At 39.3% G+C, this 26,495-nt stretch overlaps 1 protein-coding gene across 3 annotated transcripts in view; it reads left to right on the plus strand.

Annotated features, from left to right (window-relative positions):
- rerea (arginine-glutamic acid dipeptide (RE) repeats a) overlaps nucleotides 1–26,495 on the plus strand; it is a 403,494-nt gene that overhangs the window by 114,701 nt on the left and 262,298 nt on the right. For 2 of the 3 annotated variants that reach the window (XM_057829515.1, XM_057829518.1), the window contains exon 1: nucleotides 24,757–25,939. The exons of the other annotated variant lie outside the window; for it this stretch is intronic. The gene's annotated coding sequence lies outside the window, so the exon portion shown is untranslated. Of the gene's footprint in view, nucleotides 1–24,756; nucleotides 25,940–26,495 lie in introns of those variants that run through there. 3 annotated transcript variants of the gene reach the window in all.

Raw genomic sequence — 26,495 nt, forward strand, 5'->3', positions numbered from 1 at the left:
ATACAAAAATACATGCGTTCACTGAAAAGGGTCTTTCAGTTGCTGGACAACTTGCTGGACAACTGAAAGACAAGGAGCAGCAAACTATCTCTCCTCCGCTTTCGCTCTAAAAAATAACTTGCGCACAGAAGCACTACCGCCGGGTCCCGGCCTGTCTCATACACAAATTTATTTTCCAGTCTTTTGATAAGGAGGAAATCTCTCGCTCAGTAACCGGCAGCATCCATCATAACGTTTTGCGTGCGTCCGTTAAAGATGTCCGGGCGGCACACGTGTCTTGAATTTCGTTCCACTACGAGTGGCTGTCATAAAGTTATTAGGGAAAATCTTCGTTTTTTAACCTTTATCAATCGTAATCGAATCGTCACGTGTCGAATCGACAGCAAATGACCTGAAATGCCCCCAAATTAAACTCATTGGTTGCTTTTGACAGCCATAGACATCCAATCCGTTTGGAGTGGGAGGGATGGCAGCGAACGAACGAATGTTCATTCACCCCTAGTGTTAAACTAATTTCAGTTCACAGCAGAAGCTTTTCTGTTTATTAGTTTAGTTGTTTTGTAGAATATCCTTGAATAATTTCTTGACCAATGTATCGATAATCATTGTATCACCGTATCGTAAGATCATTCTTATTGTTCACTTTGTATCACAAATCGTATCGTATCATGAGGTATCAAGAGGTTCCCACCCCTACGGTCCATGGCAAGCACAAAACAGGAGTAGCCACTTAGCCTGACATAGACACTGTCAGGATTTTTCCTATTTCAAGGAATAAGGGGCATTATAATCATAGTGTAAAGAGTTTTACTTTCGGGTGAGAAGGTTAGTTTTTGTTGTTGTTCGTGAACTACATTTTCACACAAACGCACACCGAGGTACCATTTAGCTTAGCTGGGAGAGGTATGAGAGTCATTTTTTGAGTGTTGCATAGCTCGCGAAACTTTTAAAAAAGCACATTTTATCAAGGTTTCATCGGCCGTGGTTTGTGTATATCCGTCTGCCGAAACAGCCTGATAGCACATACCTGTATATAAGTACGCATGCCCCTCTGCTATTGGATGCGTTGTTGATGTACGCACGGCGGCGCTCTGAAAATAGGGCATGGCTCTATTTTGGACCCCGCCTCTCGGTGCAAATTGATTCAAACTTGCCGTTCCGCCCGAAACTGCCATCCACCGCTCACTTACGCCGAGAAGTCCGTTCATACATACACGATAAATGGATTTCTGCTGAACCCTTCACTCTAGGCTGCCGCTATTTTGAAACAGCCTTTACACCTTGCAGTTACATTGCTTCCTTATAGCAGCAGCTTCTTTACTCTAATTGTATCTGGCATTTTAGCGCCTCGCAGTGTGTGAAGCACGGAATTGCATGTCATTTCTGATTTGGAGCTACAAAGTAATTCTAAAAATAACATGACAACGTTTAAAAAAGAAAAAATAAACAGACAAATTAATAATAGTTCTAAAAATTACATATGAAAATGTTATTTTGTGTCATTTTTGGGCAATATTTTTGCACATTCTGCTTTGTTTTGAATAGACATGTGCCGGTTACCGGTTTCACGGTTTACCGTGGTGTGAAAACGTCGCGGTTTCAAAACCACTAACATTTTCCGTCATACCTTAGTACGGTATTTGCTATTTTTCATGTGCCAAATGCAGCCGAAGTGGCTTGGTGCGGCACCGCTCACCCCTTCCCGTTTGTTGCCGTGAGTGTCACTAAACAGCCAGCAAACCCAAAAACAAATCCTCCAAACACAAGGCGTACTTTTCTTCAATTTATTGAGCTCTCAAATCGTGGTGAAATATACAAATGAATACATTTAAAACGTTTTACAATTGTATTTTTCCACATGTGAATAGGTTCAACAGGATAGCAGTAGCACCATGAAAAAGGTCGCCAAAAACAAAACACACATTTTCCTTTCAAATTCAATAAACAAACTAACTAAAACTTACAAAGACGAATTTTAGCCTAGGCTAAGCTGGGAGAGCAGCTTCGTAGACGTTTTATGTCTCACAGCCGCTGAGTGAGAAACAAGCTTAAATGAAGGAGGGAGGGGAAAAAAAAAAAAAAAAAAGGATCGCGTCAAAGATCGCTAATTGCGAAAGGAGGTCTCACTTCTCACTTTTTGTTTTAGATGAAACCTTTCCTCAACAATATTTACATTTTAACTAACTTATAAAACTAACTTGTATATCTTTAACTAACTTATTAACTTATGAATTTTTTGTTCTTTTTAACACAAAGGCATGACATCTTGTAGAAGAGAGTTGACACAGTGGCTGAAAATGGCGAAACTTCAGCTTCTCCCCCTCAAAAAAAAGTCAAACAGTATATATTTTTAATTTTATTTAGAAGTGTTTTTACTTTTTTATAGCAATTATTTTGTTCTTGCTCTAATATTGAGCAACTTGAGCTGTGGCTGTGGGTATAGTCTAGATATATATTTGTTATTTTTTGTTAATTTATTTATTTTCACATTAATTAATTTCACATTATATTCATGTTCCAATTTGCAAATATGTTCTGAAAAAAAAACCTGTTCAATGGAAAAAAGTTTTTTTGTTTTTTTTTTCTTTTTTAAAAACCCATACATCTCAAAATTTTGGAGCTATAATTAGGCTCGAGCGTATGACGTGGCACTCGCGAGGTTTCCGCCGCTCTCGCCATTGTGGAAGCGAGAAACATAAACTGAGGCATTTCAACACAGGTCACTCTTTAAAAATGGTTGGAAATTATTGTGCGGTAAAGAATTGCAACAACCGATCGAATAGAAAGGAGAATGTACAGCTCGACGGAACACCATTGAGTTTCTTCCGGATCCCTACATGGAGAAAAGGCGAGGGAAAGCTCATATCTGAACTTACCAAACGTCGAAGAATGGCATGGGTGGCCTCGATCAGAAGGAAGGGCATAACGTTTGATTCTCCAGTTACACACTGAGTTTGCTCTATGCACTTCCACTCCGGTAAGTTAATTTCGTTGGTTAACACAAATTTCAGTAACTGTACGCCCTAAGTCGGCCTGTTGTTAGCTATTGCTACAGCTAAACAACTAGCATGCATACAGGTGCATTGTCTTCATAAGACATAATTCCTGTCGTTGCTAAATGAAAAAGCTGTAATATTTTGACGTGAGTGAGTGGCAAAGAATTTGTACACAGGCTACATTTTATGCAGCAAAAGATTTGTACATCCGTGGTCACAGACTAATGTAAACACACATTGCCTACCTTTGCTAGAAAGATGGTGTTGCCGTTTGCTATGGTCATAAAGTGAAGATCCTGCATCCATCCGCAGCAAAACTGTTCGTAGCTTTGTAGCGATTTGTAGTTTCGGAATTGCTGATGAGTGTTGTAACATATACCAAACACTAAATACAGCATGATGTCCATTTCGCATAGTGGTGGAAGCTTGTCGACATCTTTATTCCATTTGTGTTCGGCTTGCTCGTGAGGGTCAACATTGTTCACATCCTTAAAATTGCTCACATATCTGTCCTTCGCCGTGGTAACAAGTTTGTCTCTGTTTCGAACTGGCAAGTTTTCCCTACATTTTTCCATCTTTGGCACTCGTAGTTAAATTGTATTTACCGTTAAGTTTAAATGTCCCGTGATGCAGACGTGCTTCCGCAATGGCTGTGTTGTCGCAAATCTCGCACGATCCCGTGCTGCTGTGACGTAAACGCTCGAGCCTAATTGCAATACCGTGATACCGTGAAACCGCGGTATTTTTGCTCACGGTTATCGTACCGTCAAAATCTCACACCGGCACATGCCTAGTTTTGAATCAATTCCTCATGACAGGTGGATTTGGTTCTGCTTTTGGCACCAGTCTCAAATGGAATTATTTTACCCAGAATGCTCTGCCTCTGGAAATTTTTTTAAAAGTTGTACTTCGACAGTGTTTTCTATTGACAAACATGCATTTTGACGTGTAATCATGCATAAATCCATCATTAACGATCAATTATTGTGTTTATTGAAATGAAAATGGTACAATCATTTTAACCATTTTAAGGACTACATTTCCCATAATGCTTATCGGCAAAAGGGCATGATTCCTCTCGAAATGTGTCTCACACTGTTGATTTTTTTTTTTTTTTTTCTGGTTAAAATATCAAAATATACATTGAGTGTTATACGGAAAACATCTGATCTTGAATGAGAGGTTGTCATTTGAGCTGCTTTTTATTGAAATTAGCTGGTCTAACAGTGTCATTGGGCTGGAAAGAGTCTTTCCGATCTGGCAACCCTGACACTACCCCCCCCCCCCCCCCCCGCCCCCCCTTGCTCTATATGATTATTATTTTTAATTAAAAAATTCCAAGAAGATGCAGGTTTAGTTTTCGTCCATGGGATGGCAGTATATGGAGGTACACTGGCAATCTGAGGCAATCTGAGCAGGCAAGCTTTCGACCCTCACAACACAGCAGCCCTTCTGTCTTTATCACTTCCACGATCGTGTGCTTTCTTCTCTCAGCTCACGTCTCAACCCAACAGTTTCAACTAGCTTGAATCCAATCCCGGTCAAGTATCAGACCAGTGCTTGTTTTTAGTACAGCGCATGGATCTACACTTTTCATTCCTTACAAAGCTGGTGTGTGCAGAGGCATGAAATGCTCCTTTTTTTATTCTGATGAATGCGGTCCAGTGTTGCTCTGAGAATACAACCATGTGAGAATCTTGTTAGAAAAGTCACATTGTCTAAATGTAATCTATGAAGTATCTAAAAGGTTTCAAAAGTATTAAAAGTATTTTTGTCATGATAATTTCATTTTAAAAGAATGGTGTTTTCCATGCTACACTTGCATTTTAGTTGGTGTTTAGCAGTTCTGGATGAAGTACTTTTTTCTTTTTTAAGTAAAAAAGTAGAGAAACGGGGGCAAAAAAAATTGAATAAACTTACAAGGATCTAAGAAAAAATACTCAAGTATAAGTACAAAAGTAAAAGTATTTTCTCCCAATGCAAATTAGGGGTGGGAACCTCTTGGTACCTCATGATACGACTTGCGATACATAGCTCATGATAACGATGATCTCAAGATATGGCGACACAACGATTATCGTTACATTGGTTAGGAAATCATTCAAGGATATTCTACAAAACAACTAACAAACAGAAAAACAAGTTTCTGCTGTGAATTGAGATGAATTCATCACAAGGGTTGAATGAACATTCATTTATTTGCCGCCTTCCCCCCACTCCAAACGGATTGGGCGTCTATGGCGGTCAATGGCAACTAATGAGTTTAATTTGGGGGAATTTCAGGTCATTTGCTGTTGATTTTCAGTCACTCCCTGTTGATTTTGGGGCATTTCAGGTAAACATGCACCGATACCGATACCATTATTGGTTGGGGGGGTGGGGGTGTGTGATCCAGCCCGAAATGGTATCGGTATCGGCGAGTACCAGCAAAGAGGCCGCCGATACCATTTACCAGTCCAGTATTATAATTATGCAGCCTTTTTTTCTCCTGACGCTCACTACACTCTCTGTTGTGTGATGACACGTGAACACTTTGCATGCCAAGCAGCTATCGCTATTGGCCTGCTCAAGATGAATGACAGCGGGCCAATAGCCGCTCTTGACCAATGCCGGGGCAGCTTTTTCTTATGGAGGAAAACCAAAGTACGAGAGGAAAATGTCGGCGGTCTGGAAATATTTCAGTTCATACATGGTAATCTCCGTCGCGTATGGCTGCATGCAAGTTTTGCATCCTGAAAGTTTGGAGAGGTGACGTTAAATCGGCCAGTTTCAATACCTCGAACCTGATAAAACATTTGAAGACTAAACATGTGAACAAAGAGTTTGAGGCTGCAACAGCAGGACAGCTATCCAAAGGAAGGGGGTTGGGCCGTAGCAACAATCTCTGTTCAGTTGAGTTTGTCTACTTTACTTTTATTGAAGTTTAAAGTTTAAGCACGCCGTTATACTCTAACGCCGGTATTAACATTGGTGACCTAAAGCATTGTCAATATGTTCTCGCCAAGAATCGATATATCGCTCTAAAAAAGTGTTTTTCCAAAAAAATCTTCCATTACAATAGTGTCTATCTTAGCTCACCGGCTACCATTGATGGCACTAGACATCCGAATTATTTTGACTGGATTGGACGTCAATGGCGTTGAAACCAGAGCATTCACTGCCGGTCTTTTGTGGTCATTCACAGCGTACTTCCTGTCTGATTTTGACCAGTGATCAGGAAGTGACCTGCAAATGTGTTCCTTGAGTGATCGAAAATCAACAGGAAATGACCTGGAATGACCCAAAATTGACGGCTATAGACGTCCAATCCGTATGAAGGATTGGATGTGTACGAGTGATAGTCATTCACAGCAGAACGATGAAAAGAGCTTGTTTTTCTGTTAATTACAATGTTTTTTGGACTATACGTCACACCTGAGTGTATATACATCAAACCTGATTATAATTCGCACCAGCCAAAAAATGCGCAATGAAAAGGAAAGAAAACATATATTAGTCGCACCGGAATATAAGTCACACTTTTGGGGGGAAATTTATTTGATTCAATCCAGCACCAAGAACAGACATGTCATCTTGAAAGGCAATTTAAAATACAATGGAGAACACCAGGCTGAATAGGTGTACGGTATGCTAACATTACATGACGCTAGAAGTTAAATCAGGCCTAAAAAAACCAACCCGACCCGACCGGCCCGCGGATATTAAAGCCTGACGCGGCCCGAGCCTGATAAATTAACTTGATTTGCTCGCCCGAGCCCGAAAACCCCCCCAGAAATTTTAGGTTTTATTTGTAGGCACGAGCCCGAAAAATAACTAAATTTTATGTTTTATTTGTGAGGACTCAGGAGAAAGAGGAAATGCGGGGATGCGATGCGTGGTTGCGTTTTGTGTTATCACGTTTGTGACGATGCCGGTGCATATATGCATAAAGATAGCAAATTAAAGCCTGTCTTTTGTAACGAATTCTCCCAGTTAAACAACACTGTAAGATGGATATTCAATAAACATTTATATCTTTTGTATTTGTGTGTCTGTTCTAACAGGCGGATGGTGGATTTGACATTTATTTTAATCTCCTCCACTTGCCAGAAAAAATGCAAGTTTTCTCAATGTTTAAGTAGTCTACATATTTTTATGATCATTACAAATACATTTACCCAACGAAATAATGCTAGAAAAGTTTGTTAAATATATTTCTCGTATAAGACCAAAGCGCCACATTCGTTTACATTCAGCGAAGCCGACACAGGTTTCCGTATAGCACCTTCAACAATCAGTTTGAAGCCTTTCCATATCCCACTCCTAACGCAGTTGTTTGCTTTTCAATTCCCGTCTTTAGTTTGTTGTTCACCCCTATAGCTGCTCCATATCGAAAAGGAAATACCAGCAAGCTCACGGAGGGCGTCGCAGGGCGCGGGAGGAGAAGATTGAAAAGAGAGCCACTGCGTTCACGTGCGCAGGCATGCACAGTGCTTTCTCTGTTTTATCACAATTATTTATTTTATTTAACATCCATATATCGTTTTAGTATAAATATATGAATATATATTTATTTTAAAAAAGTTAGCGAGAGAGAAGTCGGCCCGACCCGACCGTAAATGATCACACATACACACACTCCAGAGTATAAGACGCAGCCTCTGCTAAGCTATGAAAAAAACTGCGACTTATAGTCCGAAAAATACGGTAGTTGTTTTGCAGAGTATATTCGAATAATTTCCTAATTATTGTTATATCGCCATATCGTGAAATCGTTATTGCGATACTTGTATCGCAAATCATATCCCCCCTCTTCTGAACTGCATTCATATGGAATACAACTTACCTAGAGTCTCATTGACTAAATGGCTTTTATGATGAACTTTCCTTCTCTTGAGTAAGTTGGCAAATGGTAAGGCATACGCAGCCTGTTAGTGTCTTTAGTTGCCGACGGCAGCCAAATGGGAGTGTGAATAGCTTTGTAAACAAGATATCTGTGTGAGCGGAGACCTTGCACTGATTGCCTGAAGGGAAATACCGTTCCTTGGCTTGACTCGCCGTTTCACTCCGCTAATGCTCATAAATTAAGGCTCTGTCATGATTATAAGCTGTCTCACTGGAGGCCTTCCAATGGACATCTTGATTTTCACTCAGCCTTTGTCATGGCTTTAATACCGCTGCTAAAAGATACTTGCATATTCATACAGGACTGACTATACTCCCATCTTGACTTAAATGATTTTCTTTGAGTTTCAAGGAGATTGGAAAGTGTTTTTCTATATTTCTTGAGGCGATCTGTATTTCAAACGAGTGATTTAAAACCCCATTTTTTTAATCCTATGCAATCAGCAAAACCATAAACACACCCTCACACACTTTGTTTTATTGTTATTTGTTTATACTAGGGCATGGATAGCGAACATTTAATGCGTCATAGAAGAATTTTAAGAGATGTAAAACAAAAAATATAAGTGTTAAGACTTGTTGACCTGCACATCCATTGGTGCCAAGGTTGCACTTTCAAAAGGGCATTGAATGTGAATACAAAATAAAATTCCTGAGTGTATCTTTAAATGCTACAGAATACACATAAACCTATGTGTACCTTTTTTCCATCATGTACAGTACAGCCATACAATGTGTAAACCACATTTTATTTCTACAGTGATCCCTCGTTTTTCTTGGTTAATACCGCCCATCGCGCGAAAATCGAAAAAGCAGCGTAGAGGTGGAGCTTACGTTCAATGTATTTATTCAGATTTAACAGCATTGGGAAGAGATTAGAGCTGAAACGAATACTCGAGCAACTCGAGTAACTCGAGTTTAAAAACTGATCCGAGTAATTTTATTCACCTCGAGTAATCGTTTATTTTGACAGCTCTAAGCATCACGTTTTGCTCGGACTACTTTTAATGCGGGACAACGCGCTGATTAGGGATGGGAATCGAAATCCGATTCCAATTCCGAACCGGGTCCTTGTGTTTCGAGGCCTCGACATCACAATGAAAAAGCCTGAACGATCCCTTTAACGATTCCTAAAGACTCATATTGCGTCGTGACTGTCTTGTTGTCCAGACGCATCAAACTAGCATGGCGCCAAGAACCACCCGCTCCAAAGTTTGGCTACACTTCACCAGGAAAGAGGGTGAAAATGAAAGGTTACAATGGTTTAGCACGAGCATTGCAGCCGTAAACATAACAATGACAGCACGTAGGTTCTTCACTTCACGAGGAAAAATTACAACAAAACGACTTGCAGTCATTGCAAGGTGGAGATAACTGCATCGGGACGGAATAGACTGCACTGTCCTCACCGAGACAGCTATACAGCTAGCTAAACTCCGAAATGACGATACAGAAGACGTTGGTATAATTTGCTGACTTTATTCAACCAGCACTTGAAGAGTGAAACTAAAAATAGAAATGAAACAAATCAATTTCGTCCCCAATAACAAACGTTTGCATCAACGTAAATCAGCGATGATTAGCTGCTAATAATAACAAAACGGTTAGGATGCGTTCGCTAGCATTAGCACATCGTTCAAACCACTACACAACTGGATTTAAGTGTCCGATCGCGAGTGGAAACACACAACAACAACAACACAAAAGATGATACATACAGGCATTGTCTCTGTAGATATTTTACAAACATTAACGAAGAACGTAGGCTTGTAGCAGTGCTTCCCTCTCTCACTAACTCGTTCACTCGCTTGGATGCGCATTTCTTCTTCTTCGCGTGTAAGCGCGCTCTTCTTCACGTGAGCGCATTCTTCTTCGCGTGAGGAAGCGCAATGGCGCCCCCAATTGAGCGTGAGGCATGCATTTCAATATACTGGTAAATATTATAATACATTTTAACAGGGGTTCCCAAACTACGGCCCGCCCCGACATTTGGTCCGGCCCCCTGAACAATACCAGAGAGCATTTTGAATTATTTTTTCCTCTCAATAGTGTTATTTATTTTCTGGACTTTTTCTGTGAAGAACTCAGAGAGGGTTATTTGGTTATTATCTATTTGATTAATATTATTATTATTATTATTATATTATTATTTTTATTGTATTTACTTTTCTTCCGTGAAGAATCCAGAAAGAGTTATTTGATTGTGGCTTTCTGAAAAACAATATTTTTTTTACATTTAGGCACTCCTGCAATCGTCACACTTTTTCTGTTACAAACTGACCCCGGCCCCTCATCTGAGAAGGGAAGTTATGTGGCCCTCACAGGAAAAAGTTTGGGGACCCCTGCTAGTTTAACACATATTGCCAACGGCCTATAGACCCTACCCACGTGACGTCACAACTCCGCTCTCCTGACTGGTGCCGCCCACTTGTCCGGCAACACATCGTGTTGACCTGTTACGGCTACGTACATTCCTCCTATTTACGACGTGTTTTTCTGCTCGTTAACATTAATAATCAAAATGGTGAAGGCGTGTGTGGCGGTCGGTTGCAATAACAGAGAAGATAGACGGAGAGACTTGAAGTTCTACCGGATTCCGAGAGACACGGAGAGGAGAGAGCGAGATGGGCTGCTGCAATTCGACGAGAAAACTGGGCTCCAAACGATTACCACAGATTATGTAGTAGTCATTTTATATCTGGTAAGATGCATTTAATATATATTTAGAGGGTTTGGGGCTGACAACCACAATTAAGATCATTGCTAGGCTAATCGCCGACAACATACACGTATGTATGTAGTGAGTGCTATCGCTAAACCATATAAACATTAAAAGCCCTAGCTCCATTGACAAATGACATGAAATACATTAGACTTGACAGTGGATGTTAGCAAGAACAAAAGATTTTGAATAGAAAATTTCGTAACTCACCTTCCGAGCACAAGATTCCTGCCGAATTTTCGTGTACGAGGACCTGTTTCACCCAACCAGCAACGTAGCATTTATAAGCCTCCAAGCTCTTAAAGTTTTTCAAACTTTCGTGAGAATAGGCTGATTTTGTGTGGACAAGATAGTTGTAAATATCAGGGTCAGGCAGAGACGGTGAAGGCAGCCGGTCAAAAATCATCGATTTAGGCATCAAATATGGATCTGGCGACTGTATAGAACGAAGCTTTTCCACATAACGCCTTTTATGCAACACATCCAGTGAGTTTACGGCATCAGAAAGCACCGGGTCTTCCATGAAATGCATTTTAAATTCCTCGATCAATTGAAACCAATGCTAATACAGAGACAAAATGACGGACAAGTGGGCAGAACCATACAGCGAGCACGTGGTTTTATGACGTCGGTGGGTAGGCTCTATATGCCAATGTATACCAATATTTTTTTATTTCTATCAGAAAAATGTGTCAGTAAAATGTTACACATTCTTGTGCATTTGTCACTTATTGCCACAGTTAATATTGAGGCTTTGGGCCTCTTTTGACCTCATTGTGAGTTTGTGACTTCTGATTGAACAAACACGATGCCAATCAAAACGTTTGTTCTTCTTTTTCCCCAAATTAGAATCGATAAGAGAATCGATAAAGAATCGAATCGTTAAGCAATATCGATAATGGAATCGGAATCGTAAAAATCCTATCAATTCCCATCCCTAGCGCTGATGTCACGTGCATAGAGGAAGAAGCAAAAAAAAAAAAAAAAAAAACTTCAGCCGACAGCCGCTACAGCGACGCCGGCGTTGCTAAATACTAGCCCGCACGATGCTACGTTGGTAGCAGGTAGCGTCTGATTAGTCTCATAGAGATCACATGTATGTTGAACTAGATGCAAAATGACAGACTCGGCCGCGTCTGGGCAGCGTTAGTAAACAGCCGCCATCTTAAAGCAGTAGAGCGCTAAGCGCTAATAAAGAGCGCTAAGCGCTAATAAATAAGATTAACATTACTGTCAGTAGCTAAGTATCGTTAGCCCTGCGGAGGGCTAGGTTTCTATTAATTATGACCACTTTCGATGCGTGGCTAACGTGTCTTACATACAGGCTTTAACATAACATAGTGTTGTGGAGTGATGAGGGTGTAAAATAAAAACTCAATAATGCTAACTATCAATTTTAGCTCAGTAGTCATTGCTGGATAAAACACCAAGTAGCACTGGTCCCTAATGTGCTCCAATACAGGCTGTATCATACATTTATTTTGAACACTGCAAAAATTCAAAATCCTATCAGAACTTACAGTTTAGACAAATTTAAAACTTAACTAGAACTTAAAAATGGCTTGACACAAATAGAAATTCAATTGAAACACATGGGAAAAAATCCCAACTTTTAAGTGATGTGTGTTATCAAGCGTAACGGCATTTTTAGGTATATATATATATTTATAAGATCTAAAGGTTTTTTGAGTGAAAGCAGTGAATTAGTCTTTTTTCATTCTAGTTACATCTGAGATGCAATTGTTGGCTGTTTTCAACAATATACATCGAAAATAAAGACATTGATTGACTGAAAATGGTTCAAGATTAGATGAAACGTCTTGTTTTCTCATGTAAATTTATAATTGCTCTTCACCTAAAAATATATTTGTTTTATCCGATTACTCGATTAATCGATGGAATTTTCAGTCGATTACTCGATTACTAAAATATTCGATAGCTGCAGCCCTAGAAGAGATACATACTGTGAGGAGCAGAAGTATTTGCACCCCTTGTGATTTTGCAAGTTCACCCACTTAGAAAATAGGTAAAGGTCTGAAATTTCAATCATAGACCGTTTCCACTCAGATGTATTCTAAAAAAAAATCCAGAAATCACATTGTATGATTTAAAAAAAAAATAATTTATTTGTAATTTACGGGCATTTATAAGTACACTGCTGACCAAAAGTATTGGCAGCCCTGCAATTCTGTCAGATAATGCTCGGTTTCTCCCAGAAAACGATTGCAAATGCTTCAGCAGTAATAATTTATTTTGCTTGCAATGAAAAAACACAAAAGAGGATGAAAAAAAATAAATCATTATCATTTTACACAAAACTCCAAAAATGGGCCGGACAAAAGTATTAGCACCCTCAGCCTAATACTTGGTAGCACAACCTTTAGACAAAATAACTGCGAACAACCGCTCTACTGGAATTTTAGACCATTCTTCTTTGGCCAACTGCTCCAGGTCTCTGAGATTTGAACTGCCATTTTGAGATCTCTCTGCAGGTGTTCTATGGGATTCATGTCTGGACTCATTGCTGGCCACTTTAGAAGTCTCCAGTACTTGCTCTCAAACCATTTTCTAGTGCTTTTTGAAGTGTGTTTTGGTCATTGTCTTGCTGGAAGACCCAGGACCTCTGAGGGAGACCCAGCTCTCTCACACTGGGCCCCAAATTATGCTGCAAAATTTGTTGGTAGTCTTCAGACTTCATAATGCCATGCACACGGTCAAGCAGTCCATTGCCAGAGGCAGCAAAGCAACCCCAAAATATCAGGGAACGTCCGCCATGTTTGACTGTGGGGACCGTGTTCTTTTCTTTGAAGGCCTTGCTTTTTTCCCTCTAAACTCGTATGTTAATGCCTTTTCCCAAAAAGCTCTGTACACAAGAAAGCCCACAGTTTGCTGAAGACATGTCAACAAAGCACATGGATTACTGGAACCATGTCCTACGGTCTGATGAGACGGGCGGGCTTTCTTGTGTACCGTCTTCAGAAGAGGCTTCCTCCTGGGGTGACAGCCATGCACACCAATTTGATGTAGACTAACACTAACAGGCTGACCCCCCCCCCACCTCTTCAATCTCTGCAGCAATACTGACAGCACTCCTGTAACAAGTCACATGATAATTTGAAGGGAAAATTACAAGCAGTACTCAATTTGGACATTTAGGGATGTACGTAGTTTCTAAGGGGTGTGCTCACTTTTGTTGCCAGGGGTTTAGATATTAATGGCTATATTTTGAGGGGAAAATAAATGAACTCTATTATATAAGCTGCACACAGACTACTTTTAATTGTGTCAGTGTCATTTTGTCAGTGTTGTTCCATGAAAAGATATACTTAAATATCTGCAGAAATGCGAGGGGTGTACTCACTTTTGTGATACACTGTTTGTGTGTGTGTGTGTGTACACACACATATATATATATATATATATATATATATATATATATATATATATATGGCGGAAAACACTTGAACTTGACTTGAAGTTCCGCTCTGAGACCCTCAATTTAGCCAACTTTCAAAATTGTCCGATATGCACATGTGATACATCATTGGAAAGCTTAAAATCTCAATTTCCTGGGGGAAGAAAAATTTTGAGCAGGAGGGCATTTTAACAATATTTTTTTTTTTTAAACAACAAAACCTTATCTGGAGGTGAGCACGCGCGAGAGCAGAATTACAGACGCCATGACTTTAACGAGATATTATCGCACACTTACATTGTTTCACTCCAAAAACTGCATGTAGCATGTATCACTGAGTGTCAAGACACAGCTGTGAATGGCCACAGCTGGATTTTTGGGGAATTTTATGGGTGACACATGGTAATACAACAAGGGTCGCGATGCAGAAATCGCAGACATCAAGGAGTGGTCGAGATTTTCTTTTTCATATATTTATATTTTAAATGTTTTTTTTCCCAATTTTTCTTTGTTTGGATCGATTATCATCTAAAATATCGGAAAAATGCGACGGAAACAAAAAAATACAATTAAGTGATAGTTATAAGTTAAATATCCGTGATTTTTTTACAGACACCATTTTTTTCATTGTGATGTAATTTGTCTAAAAGTTTAAAATATGCGAGTGAATAATTTTTAAAGTCTTTTTTTTTTTTTTTTTGTAAACGAAATATTAGACATTAATTAATGATTCTAAGCTTAAAATGACAAACATTTTGAATAATATAATTAATTACCTTTGTTTTATGGCTAGGTTGAAACAAAAGCGGTTGCGTGATGTCTGTAAACGGGGGTTTTCAGGGTAAAACGGACAAATTAAAAATAGTTCGGGGGCTTAATGCGCCATGAATCTGCTATGGCAGCGTATAGACATATTGTTCTATCAAACACAACAGTTGTTTTGGCTTAAAATACAGTAGTTTATTTCAAAATAATTTTAATAGTTTAATAGTTTTATTTTAAAGAGGAGTGCAAGAGCAGAAACTGCTTTTTCAGTCTTGTCTGTGTTTTCCGTCATATATATGTACATGTTTGTGTGTTTGTGTGTGTATAAATGCAAATTATGTACATGGGAGAGCAAGTTGAAGCAGCTGTCAATCACTCGACTTTGTTCTCCACTCTAAAGGCTCCATTTGGAAAAGCTCTGTTCCAATATGAGCAAGCCAGCGAATGGTAAAATTGCCCTCGCGTATTATTTTCTGGCGTGGTTGTTACGCCACACAGATTTAGTCATGTGTTAAAGTCCTCCTCAAGTGCACTACCTTCCACCATAAAACAAACCTTCCTCTCAGTTTACAAGTCTGTTCCTTTTACTCATGCCCCCCCCACACCTCTTCAACTTGTCGACTCATCCCTGGTGAATGTATTAAATGAAATTACAAGATAGGAGTACTTAAGAGGCCAGGGCCTCTGAGGTTTCTCCCAAGCTTGGCTCGCTCATCCATGTCTGTTTCCCCCCCCCCCTCTTGTTTCAGCTACTGGCACTCTCTTATTTGTGTTTCGGAGGTCTTGCTTTGCCTCTGAGTGACTTATGTGGATAAATCGGGCTGAGACAAATGCAGTTTGTATTAGGTTTGGGACAGAAATATCATTTCTGGATACGAAATGTCACCATACAAGTAATAAACAGAAAAACATGCAATTTTATATATAAGTTACAACATAATGAAAGACTATCTAAATTGCCTACTAGTATATAACAAAACTCATAATATAATGCAAATAAGGTTGCTGGTAGTGTTATGTCCCTACCGTCCCTATGCAAACCTACGGCTTTGCTGTGACCCTGTGTATAAATAGTCGCCGTCTGCCCTTGTCCATTGTCAGTTCGTCTTGTATTCTGAGCCACGACCTTTTGTAAGCTTTTGCCCAGATTTATGCTGGAGCCAATGTTTTTTCTGTTACTTTGTTGGCTACACTGCTTGTTTTTTCCCCAGCTATATCAGTGGTATTTTTTGTTGTCAGCGTGTTTTCAGCGTTTAAACACTTTGGACTGATCTTTAAACCTTTTTGTTTGGACTGAGAAATCGTGCATTTGGGTCCTTGTTGCATCCATGTCAAGGATGTTTGAATGTTGTTTACATATGTAGCGCTGCAATGCATGCTCGGAGGCATGAGGCAAGGTTGTACGATAACAGTGTTGACAGCAAGGTGGAAGCAGCAGTTTTCTTTTTCCAAGGGAAGTTGGTTCAAGGCTACATGATGGTTCATTTGCTCTCAAGTGGTCTTGAAGCCCAGGAAGGCAACAGTGTTGAGAATTGTATGACTATTTGTTTAAAGGGAACCTCGGACTTAGACTTGTAGGCTCTAATAAGCCACAGTTGTTCTCTTACTAAGATGGTATTAGAAACACATATATTATTGCCATTGATTTTATGAAAGCTATAATATTTAGTACGTTTTGACCTACGGAGGACGCCATGTTTTACGCGCGTTGGACTGGACTGGGAGAATAGCTGTGCTAGCTAGCAAGCGAAGCTAGTATGATGACTGGCATGATTTTGTCACATTCTGCTGCTGGTCAGAATGTTTTGTTACAGAGCTGTGGGATGAGTTCTCAACGCCGTACCTGCATCCAATTCCAGCTCATCCGCAGTGTCTTTAAACCAATCCTAGGCGGCTTGCCGAGACATTGACTTGTTGCTATTTGACAGTTTGTATTCTCGATCCCTTCGTTGCCTGCCTTGGTTTTTTACGCGGCGAGACGTCCAATGCATGCGCACATCGGTTAAATGCGGTGAGTACTTATTATTTGTGTTTTTATTGAGTCTTTTATTACCTTTTCATTGCCTTAAAATACTTTTTGCATGTTTCCCTCTCATACTTTTAAGCATTGTGTTTTCTTTTGGTTGCTTTAAAGCAGATTCTTGATCTGTTGACCACATCAGTCACGTAGCGTATTTAAACCACTCTAATTTGATATTAATATGTTTAAGTATTTTATTAAAGCATCTTTAGTATCTTTTATCTGTATGCATTAGACATGTGTTTGATATACAATTATTTTAACTCATACTAACGTTTATCTTTTAAAAACTCCAAGTCTTTTTATCCATGGTTTATAAATCTTACTCGTTTAACAAAATGCAACAAGTGCTATGAGGATAATTTTTTAATTCATTTGACTTTGAGTTGTTCCACTCTCGAGCATCCAAATGTAAAAACGTGTCCTAATAATGTCGCGTGTGAAATGAATGACTTCTTTGAAATGACTGACCTTTTTTTGGGTTCTCCCTGTTTTTAAAGCAGTCTAGGAGGAAGGAAAACGGGATTGTGATGGGTTGTTTGAACGTTGAATTGAATAGACACAGTCAGCTTCCCGGATACGCGCTTAGGCCTGTAGAATGCGAACCGCTTCGCTTGTAACTGCGCCGGTTGTCTCCTTTCATTATCAGTTAATGGCGCCCAAGTTGACAGAGCCATGTGATAAACAGAAGAGCTGTGAAATCCTGGAGGTGGAGTTCTCGTCCCCCTGATAATGGGATCTCGTCCGTCAGGGATGGGGAACTGGCGCCCGGCAGCCCATCCGGCAAAGCAGAGACTTTTGCCTCTCCTTCCCTTCTTCCCGGCCATCCTAAAGATCCACTTTTAGATGTCACGGCACTACCCGATGTTATGTAGTATCGCTATCAGATTAACCTAGTGTGGTGCTGCTGTAGTGCGTGCGTGTTTAGGTATTTCTTTAGGTAGATAGTGTGTGGTTGTGTAACAACATCCTGTCTACTCTAGCATTGATTAAACTCTGTGACTAACAGGAACAGAGAATGGTGAACTGTGTGACAAAGAATAATCAGGGCTTCACTGAAAAGAATAAGAGCTGCAACTCTAGGGAAATACATCAGTGAAGCTTCATTTGAATATAATATAATTGTAGTGTTAGGGACAGCCCAAAAAACTTATGTCTTGTTCAGACTGGCAGCTAAAATCTGATTTTTAGTCCATCCAAATTGAAACCAGATAGCTCTTTTGTAGTCTGAACAGTCACAAAGCACAGAAATCTGATGTATGCGAGACTGATCGAAACCACATACGGGAGGTAGTTTCATATCAGATTTGGACTAAATGCTTGTCAGTATGAACAGGTCAAATGGGATTTGACTGTCCGTGACGTCACTCGATGCTGGATGACGCCTTCGTTGCCATAGCAACCTGTCAGGTGTGTTAATAATCTGGGAGTTTGAATAGGCCCTGATCTGATTTGGACACTTGCTAAAAATAGTGTGAAAAGTCAGCCGTAAAAATCAGATTTGAGAAGGAATCCCATTTTTCATAATGGGTGTCATTGTAAATCTATTCTTAGTGGAGAATCTGAAGGATGTGAGATGAACTTCAGAAGTCTTTATTTAGATCTTAACTTGTTGAGCTTTTATTTTGAAATGTTCACAGGAAGGACGTTCGCTAAGCCGCTAATCGCATGCTTTACACTACATCAAAAAAAGGGCACTTTTCGTCATGCATGTGATGTCAGTAAAAGATTTTTTCCCAGCGTTGTTTGCAAATGCTGTAAACCAGTGATTTTTCATGTTGCGTTTTGGAGAAGACAGCTAATTTTTTATAGCAGGCTAAAGCCGGGGGTCGGCAACCCGTGTTTTGAGAGCCGCATGTGGCTCTTTAGCGGTGCCCTAGTGGCTCCAAGGAGCATTTTCAAAATTGTTTGAAAATGGAAAAATATGGTTGAGGAAATTATATTTTATGTTTTTTACACGGTTTCTGTAGGAGGACAAAAATCTCACATTCTTCACGTTTTCCAATGCTGTACAAATGTGTGGTGGAATAAATTTCAACATTTTTGTCAACGAAGATTTGCGTCATAGCCTGCGACACACGTTTCTATCAGCAGGGCGGGATGCCAGTCAGGTGGCTATTGTAAACAAACTTGCAGCCGAGTACACAGTTGATAGTGAGAAGAAGTGTGATTCCATTACCTTTGAAGAACTTAAATCTATTTTTGCGCTCCTTTAAGATGTGGATTGCATTGCTAAACTCCACTATTGGTGCATGTTTTGTTGCAACCCGGGAGATAATAAAGCGTGGAAAACCGTTCACAAGTGGTGAGTACATGAAGGAGACATTCATCAACATATCAGACCTATTTGCAGATGTCAAAAACAAAACCGAGACAATAAAGAAAATCAAAGACATGCCCAGATAAGAGGCATGTTATGCACGTTCTGTTTTGCTGTTTTTCGAAACCTCAAAATAAAAACGCATCAAAAATCAGATTTCTTTATTGCATTTCTAAAATTTCATAAAAGCAATGAAACAATTCATTAATATTCATTATGTATTTTTAAGTGCTGCAACGATTAATGGATTAACCCGAGAAGTCGATTAGAAAAAAGATTCTAATTAAATTTTGCTCCTATGAGTATTTGTTAAATTTGTTTTGAAAGTGTTTGCATTCAGTTTTATTGATTTTGGAGGATACCCTGCCCTCTAGTCTGCTTCATTTCACATGGCTGAATCCAGCTGCTCCCTGTTAAGGCTTACATAGGCTAAGTTTTTGTTTGAGCTAATGTTTTTTTAATGCATTCCTAATTTAGTTTAAATTAATATTTAGCCAATTTTTGTGGGAATATATGTCAGAACCATTTGTTTAGAGCAATAAGTTTCAAGTATTTTATTGCATTTAAGCTAGCGGAATTTTGCTATTTAAGTTAGCTAATTGTTATTTTTTTGTACATAGAACCCTTTTTTTTTGTTTTTTTTTTAAATATCATTATTATATTTTATTATATTTTTGAGGCTCAGCTCAGGTATTTTAATTTTTTATGTTCCCTATCCAATTACTCGAACTAACTAGTTCATCGATTAATCGACTACTAAAATAATCTATAGCTGCAGCCATTGTATTTTTAGCCAACTTTGTCTTTTTGATAGTAGGCGAATACTTTATAGGTAATACAGATTAATACAGCATGTGTTGCCGTCATTATTAGGTTTATTTAAGGCTTTTAATTTTTTGCGGCTCCAGACATAAATTTGTTTTTTTTAGTCCAATATGGCTCTTTCAAAATTTTGGGTTGTCGACCCCCGGGTTAGTGCAATGCTAAACATTTTACATTGTTTAATATAGTGTTTCCTTATTTTGTATGTCTGAACTTTAATTCTACGGTGTTTTGATGTCCTACAAACATCTTCTGCCAAGTGCACGCAGCAGACGCAAATGCGCACAAACAAATGTATGCACGCATACGGCGAAAAATCGCAGCTGGGAATATTACCACCCTCATTTTCATTTACCGTACAATAAATTCACTTTTTGCATATCGCGACAGGCTTACATGCAACATAGTTTGTTACATTACTGCCCTTATTTTTAGGTTCGGTGAACCGGAAGTTGTTTGACTTTGACTGTTGTCTATCATTGGAGATGTAAACTTGGCATAAAGTACATGGTCACTCCATCAAATTTTTATCCAGTTTAAAAACATGCTGTCAAAATGAGAAGAAATACTGTATAAACAGGAACTCGGTGAGATATTAGCTTGCTAGCTTAGCTATATCGCAATTCGGGTGATTCTAATGAAAGCTATGCTAGAAGGACATTTACCAAAGGTAGCTTAAAATAGCAGAATGCTATGATGACCCGGTCATTTTTTTCATCAATAGTTTGAGCTCCCTAATAGTAAAATATCTCATTAATGTCTAAAAACATCTCATATTACACATTATGGTGATGATCACCTATGGTTGATGGGGAAGGTAGCATATGTACACATAAACTTAAAAATATCAACAAAGGCTAAACAATCTTACCTTGTAGCCATCTTTTGCCTTGCCTTCTTTGTGGTGCATTATGGGTCAAAATAACTATTTAAAAAAAAAAAGAACAAAACAAAACACTGTGATGATGATGATATAACCATGAACACATCTTCAATTTTTTTTTATTCAACGTAAGAAAACGTTATAGCTTTTCATAATCTGCTAAATTATGTATTGTTAAACTAATTCATATATTTTTTATGAAATGTAATGAATATTTATGATGCTGAATTGAGGTGAAAACATCAAAGCTTTTCATGGACGCATTACAGTCATGAATTGACGACTAAAATCAACTTTCAACTATAAATGAAGTATTTCAGCTTTTCACAACTATACCCCTAAAATCTTCAAAGACATACTTTAGCGTATCTTCATGAGAATCACTCCATTGTGTATATTTATACAAAACAGCAATGTAAAATTTTGACATGTACGTGAAGGGAGAGGGGAAGGATTGACCACCAGAGTGGCAAGTAGTCGCCTGGAAGCGGTTTGTGTATAGGAAAAGGCACCCCGCCCCCTTGGCTCTATTGAAAAGGAGACGACCAACATGGTTTGTAGGACAATGAAGGACCCCCCTCCTGCCTCCCCTCCCCAACGCACACACACACAACACCACCCTCAACTCAATTTCTATTGATCTTCACCGCCAGTCTCTCCTGCTCCTGTTTGGCTTCCGTGCAAAAAGAGCCCATCGCGCTGACTATTTGCTTTGGTTAATTGGATTCTGACAGTGATCCAATATCGTGTTTAAGACAATGAAAATGTGTCAAAGCACCTGCTCAATGAAATGGAAATACTGCTGTTATTTCATAACTTAGCACAGCCCCTTTGTTGTTTCCCTGCTGTTTTAGCACCACTCGGGCAGGCCGAGATTGAGCCGTTTTTGGAAGACAAAGCAAATTGTCATTTTAGCAGTAAAATCTTCATGCGACGTGAGGCGCTCACCAACTGCTACAATGGAACCATCGCTGATATGGTAAATGGACTTGTCACGTGATTCCCCCACGCCTAGTTTTTAATGGGCATGGTAACTAATTAATTCATTATCCCAAAATGCAAATGAGCTCTTCAAGCCCGAACGGGATCCGTTTGCTTCTCGCCGGCGGTGCTTCTTCCCGCAAGCTCAGGGGTTTGCAAACATTGGGGCTCAAGGGCATTTGATTTGAGAAACAGACTGATGCTTAGGTAGGTACTGTAGCTGGAAGAGGGTAATATATTTATGTGTGTGTGTATATATATATATATGTGTTAGGGCTGAACGTTAGTGGAAAAAACTGACATTGCAACTTTCTGGGGGTTTGCGATATTAAAATTAGAAGAATGTTCATCAGACTTGAAAAGCTCTGTTTGGGAAGACTTTGTTTGACTCACTATGACCACATTGTATTCATTGGAGATGTCCCAATCTGATCACATGATCGGAAATCGGGCCGATCGCGTCATTTTTGAGAGGATTGGAATCGGGTTTTATATACTTGTTTTTCTGCTGTTTTTCTTCTAGTTATACAGTGGTACCTCTACTTACGAACCTCTCTACATTAAGACATGCTTCAACGGGCAAATATTGCCTCCTGAAGAGGAATACATTTCAGGATACGAAAGGCAAAAATGGCTGGTACTTGCCGCTCCCAGAGTTTACTGAATGTAACATACTTATAGTTGCTCTGCCATTGGCTATTGCCTAGTATTCCTGGCACCCAATTGGCTAAATAGGTCCTCTACTGTATCTGTATGTGTGCATCCCAGCGTCCTCTTCATTTGCCCCTCGTGTTCCGACAGCTTTACATACTGTAAGTGTATTAACTTTTATTCTTTCTTCTTGTTTTTCTTACATAATGTACAACAGATTTTATGCTTATTGTGCAATAATCTAATTGTAACATGTGTTTGGTATATGTTTTGGGACATTTTTTATGCATTATAAAAGATTTATGTCAGAATTTTTGAGGGGCTTGGAACGGATTACGGCATTTACTTGGAAAACGCATGGAAAACTGCTTACAGCATTTCAAGTTAAAGGAAACTTCGGACTTTTAGTAAGATAGATGATTAGAAACATAAAATATTGCCTTTCATTTAAAAATCTATAATATTTAGGACATGTTTTGAGCTACGGAGGCTGCCATTTTTTATGCGTGCAATGAACGCTCGGGGTGATGACGTAGTTTGTCACTGTCACTAGACGAACACTAGCGGGTTACTGCAATTCCTTCTACGCGGCAAGACGTCCAACACATGCGCTCATCGGTTAAAAGCGGCAAGTACTTACTATTTTGTGTTTTTATTGAGTCTTTTATTACCTTTTCATTTCCTCAAAATACTTTTTGCATGTGTTTCCCTCTCACACTTTTCAGCATTGTGTGTCCTGGTTGTAGCTTTAAAGCAGATTGTTGACCACATAAGTCACGTAGCATTTTTAAACAACCCTTTTTTAATATTACGACGTTTGAGTATTTTCTGAAGGTATCTTTAGTATGTTCTGTCTGTATGCATCTAAACAAAACAAGTTGAAAGTGCGCGGTAGTACTATGGATGTCAAATTCGCCTCTTGTAAGACGTTTCGCCTTTGTAGCACATTTTGGCAGAACAGTTTATTTTCCCCTACTCTCGTCTCATCCCGTCTTTCTTGTTCATTTTGTGAAATATCCACAGTGCTGTCATGCTCATTAATAATCCCCTCGGGTTCAAATTGAGAGGGTTGAACCGATGACGCTTATGTCACTTGAGTCATACTCTGGAAGCCCGACAGCGTAACGATGTGACGTCACCGCCATGCAACGTCAACAAAAATGGTGACCTATTAGCTAATTTTACAAATTGTATAAAAACGAAAACATCAAGAGGGGTTTCAATATCAAAATATTTTAACTCACCATGATGTTTATCTTTTAAGAACTACAAGACTTTCTATCCGTGGATCCCTTTAAAAGACTACTTCCAGAACCAATTAATTTCATAAGTAAATGTACCACTGAACAAGTAATATCACAAAATCGATTGATTTGGATCATCTTCATACCCGTCAACCCGAGGCCGTTGGCAATCTTACAAATATTGACGTATGCCCTTACAAATTGGTGACTAATCTTACAACGTTGTATATTGCATGCAATATTAAACGAAAATAAAACTCAGTTTTTAAAATAATATGAATTTATTGGTAATAACCATTAACCTGGTGCAATCAAAGAACAATCAATACCTTCAGCTACATCATGATTACTAAAATTTAACAGTGACTTTTGTTATAATTGTATGTAGCACTTTTGGCAATTTCTATCATGTCTTTTGATGGCTGCACTTCAGCTCGCAATTCAGTTTGACCTGAAGGTAGTTCATCAGTGTGTCCAATTATAAATTAAAAAGGTCAATTGATAAAATGAATTTACCGATGCAATCTTTTAGTCAGGGAAGATTTCTTTTGTTAATTCTGAGAAGTGATCAGAAATAGTTGCGGGCAAATTGTGTTCGTCAACAAATTGGCAGAATAAAATCTCCGCTTTTGTCACTTTTCATTCTGCAGACTTCATCTTTATGACCAGTGTTGTTAATCTTACTTTTAAAAAGTAATTAATTAGTGACAAATTACTTCTCCCAAAAAGTAATTGAGTTAGTAACTCAGTTACCTGAATGTAAGAGTAACTAGTTACTTAGCAAAGTAACTGGTGTTACCTTTCATGTTTTTTTTTTTTTTTATTTAATTAAAAAAAAACAACAACAAAAAAACATAGTAACCTTTGCTATGTCTGGACGTCATTTAATGTTGTGAATCAACTGTTAAAGTTGTTAAAATTACTCCCGTTTTTGCATTAGTTCCCGTCTGTCTACTTTCGACATGTGAAAGTTTTAAAACTCTTCCATTATTTAAAGATAGATTTATGTCAAGATTTGCCGATTTAAGAGTATTTTAGATCAAAAGTTACTTAGGTTCGCCAGGAAGGTGCACTACAACAGAGCCTTTCTGAGAAGTTAACTGCTTTAAAATGGTGGCTTTTTACTAATGCCACCAAGTGTACATGTTTCCCATGTAGTTCAATATGCATGCGATATTTAGGCGTAGATTGTCGGCTGTCAGCTACAGTCAGGAAATATTGGAGCGGCCTAGCATCGCATTTGCAACAGCGTCACAACAAACACTCTTCCCTCTCCGCGTCTATGACTTTTCTGGTGTCATTCAACCAACGTAGTAACGCATAGTAACGCACATTGTCTCGTTGCCGAAACGGTGACAAAATCCGAGCGGAGAAAAAAAACGTAATGCACGAAAGACGTATAGATTTTGAAAGTACGGCGTACATATTTAAAAATCAGTGCTCACTTGTACGAATTACGCCGAAACCGTACAACTTGACAGGTATGCATCTTGAATGTGAGGTTGTCATTTAGGCTGCTTTTTAATTAAACTAAGCTGGTTTAGCTGTGTCATTGGGCTGGAAACAGTCTTTCCGATCTGGCAACCCTAACAGTGAATCATCTTAATTATTTTGCATCCGCTTCACACACCTTTTTTAATGTCGAGTTGAAAGGTGATTGTGTTGAAGAGAAGAAAGACTAGGTCAGCCATGTGGATGCGTCTGTTGAACAGCTGAGGAGGAAGAGGGGGCGATAAGTGTGTGTGTGTGTGTGTGCGGAGAGGAGGAAAGAGAGGAGGAGGAGCGGTGTCCGTGTGTGTGTGTGTGTGTGTGTGTGTGGAAAAAAAGGAAGCGGAGCCTGTAAACGGCGAACTCGCTGCTTTCCTCTCGCCCTCCAAGCAACGAAGAGCGACGGGCTACTTTTTGCTTTCTTTCTTCGCCTGAATCCGTCGTCGATGAAAGAGCGAGTCGGAAGACTTCGGACCGGGCCGGGGTGGGTGAGGAGGTACCGCCGACATAGAAGCTCGCTCGCTCGCCTCGTTGCCATCGGACCTAAGAGCGAGGTGAAGCCCGTCTTTTGTTGAAACAAGTGCCGCTCGCTTCAGTTCCTGCGGGGCTTTATTCGTGTGAAATACAAGTGGCTTTTTATGCCTTGATCGGGATTTGCCGCAGCGAGTTGACTTGCTTGGGTCATCCCGGGCGAGGATTTCAAGAACTTGTTTGCACCGGGACTCCCCAAGAATCAGCAGACTGGCGGGTGAGTAGTTTGAACGCAGTGGAGGGAGGGAGGGAGGGAGGGGAGGAAGCTGCTTGTGTGTGGAATGAGAACTATCTGATGACTAGAGCCAGGTGGTATTTCTAATGTGCGTTTTCTTCTTGTTGTGTTTCATACGGGTGCAGCGAGTGCATGTGTTGTGAGTAAACTGAAAGTTGGCTTAGGAGTGGAAAAACTTCTCAGATGCTTTGTGGAACACAGGGGAAAAAACTTGAGTAAACAAAGGGCTCTGATGGTGTTAAAAATGATTGTTTTCTGGGAATTTCTTCGTAATGAGAAATTGTTATCGTTCATATTTCAGGAATTCCTAATAGGGATGTCCCTGATTCGATCACGTGATCGGAAATCGGGCCAGTTTTCAGAGGATCGGAATCGGGTGAAAAGAATCGGGCTTTTAATTTGAAAGAAAACAAAAGGCTTTTTTTTTTTTCAGGGCTAAAAAGTAACAAAATAATCCAAAATTACAATGGTATTTAAACATAATAATAATTTATCATTTTTAATTGATTGAGAGTAACTGTATTTGCTTCACGGTTCA

The sequence above is a fragment of the Corythoichthys intestinalis genome, chromosome 2, assembly GCF_030265065.1.
Source record: "Corythoichthys intestinalis isolate RoL2023-P3 chromosome 2, ASM3026506v1, whole genome shotgun sequence".
Lineage (NCBI taxonomy): Eukaryota > Metazoa > Chordata > Actinopteri > Syngnathiformes > Syngnathidae > Corythoichthys > Corythoichthys intestinalis.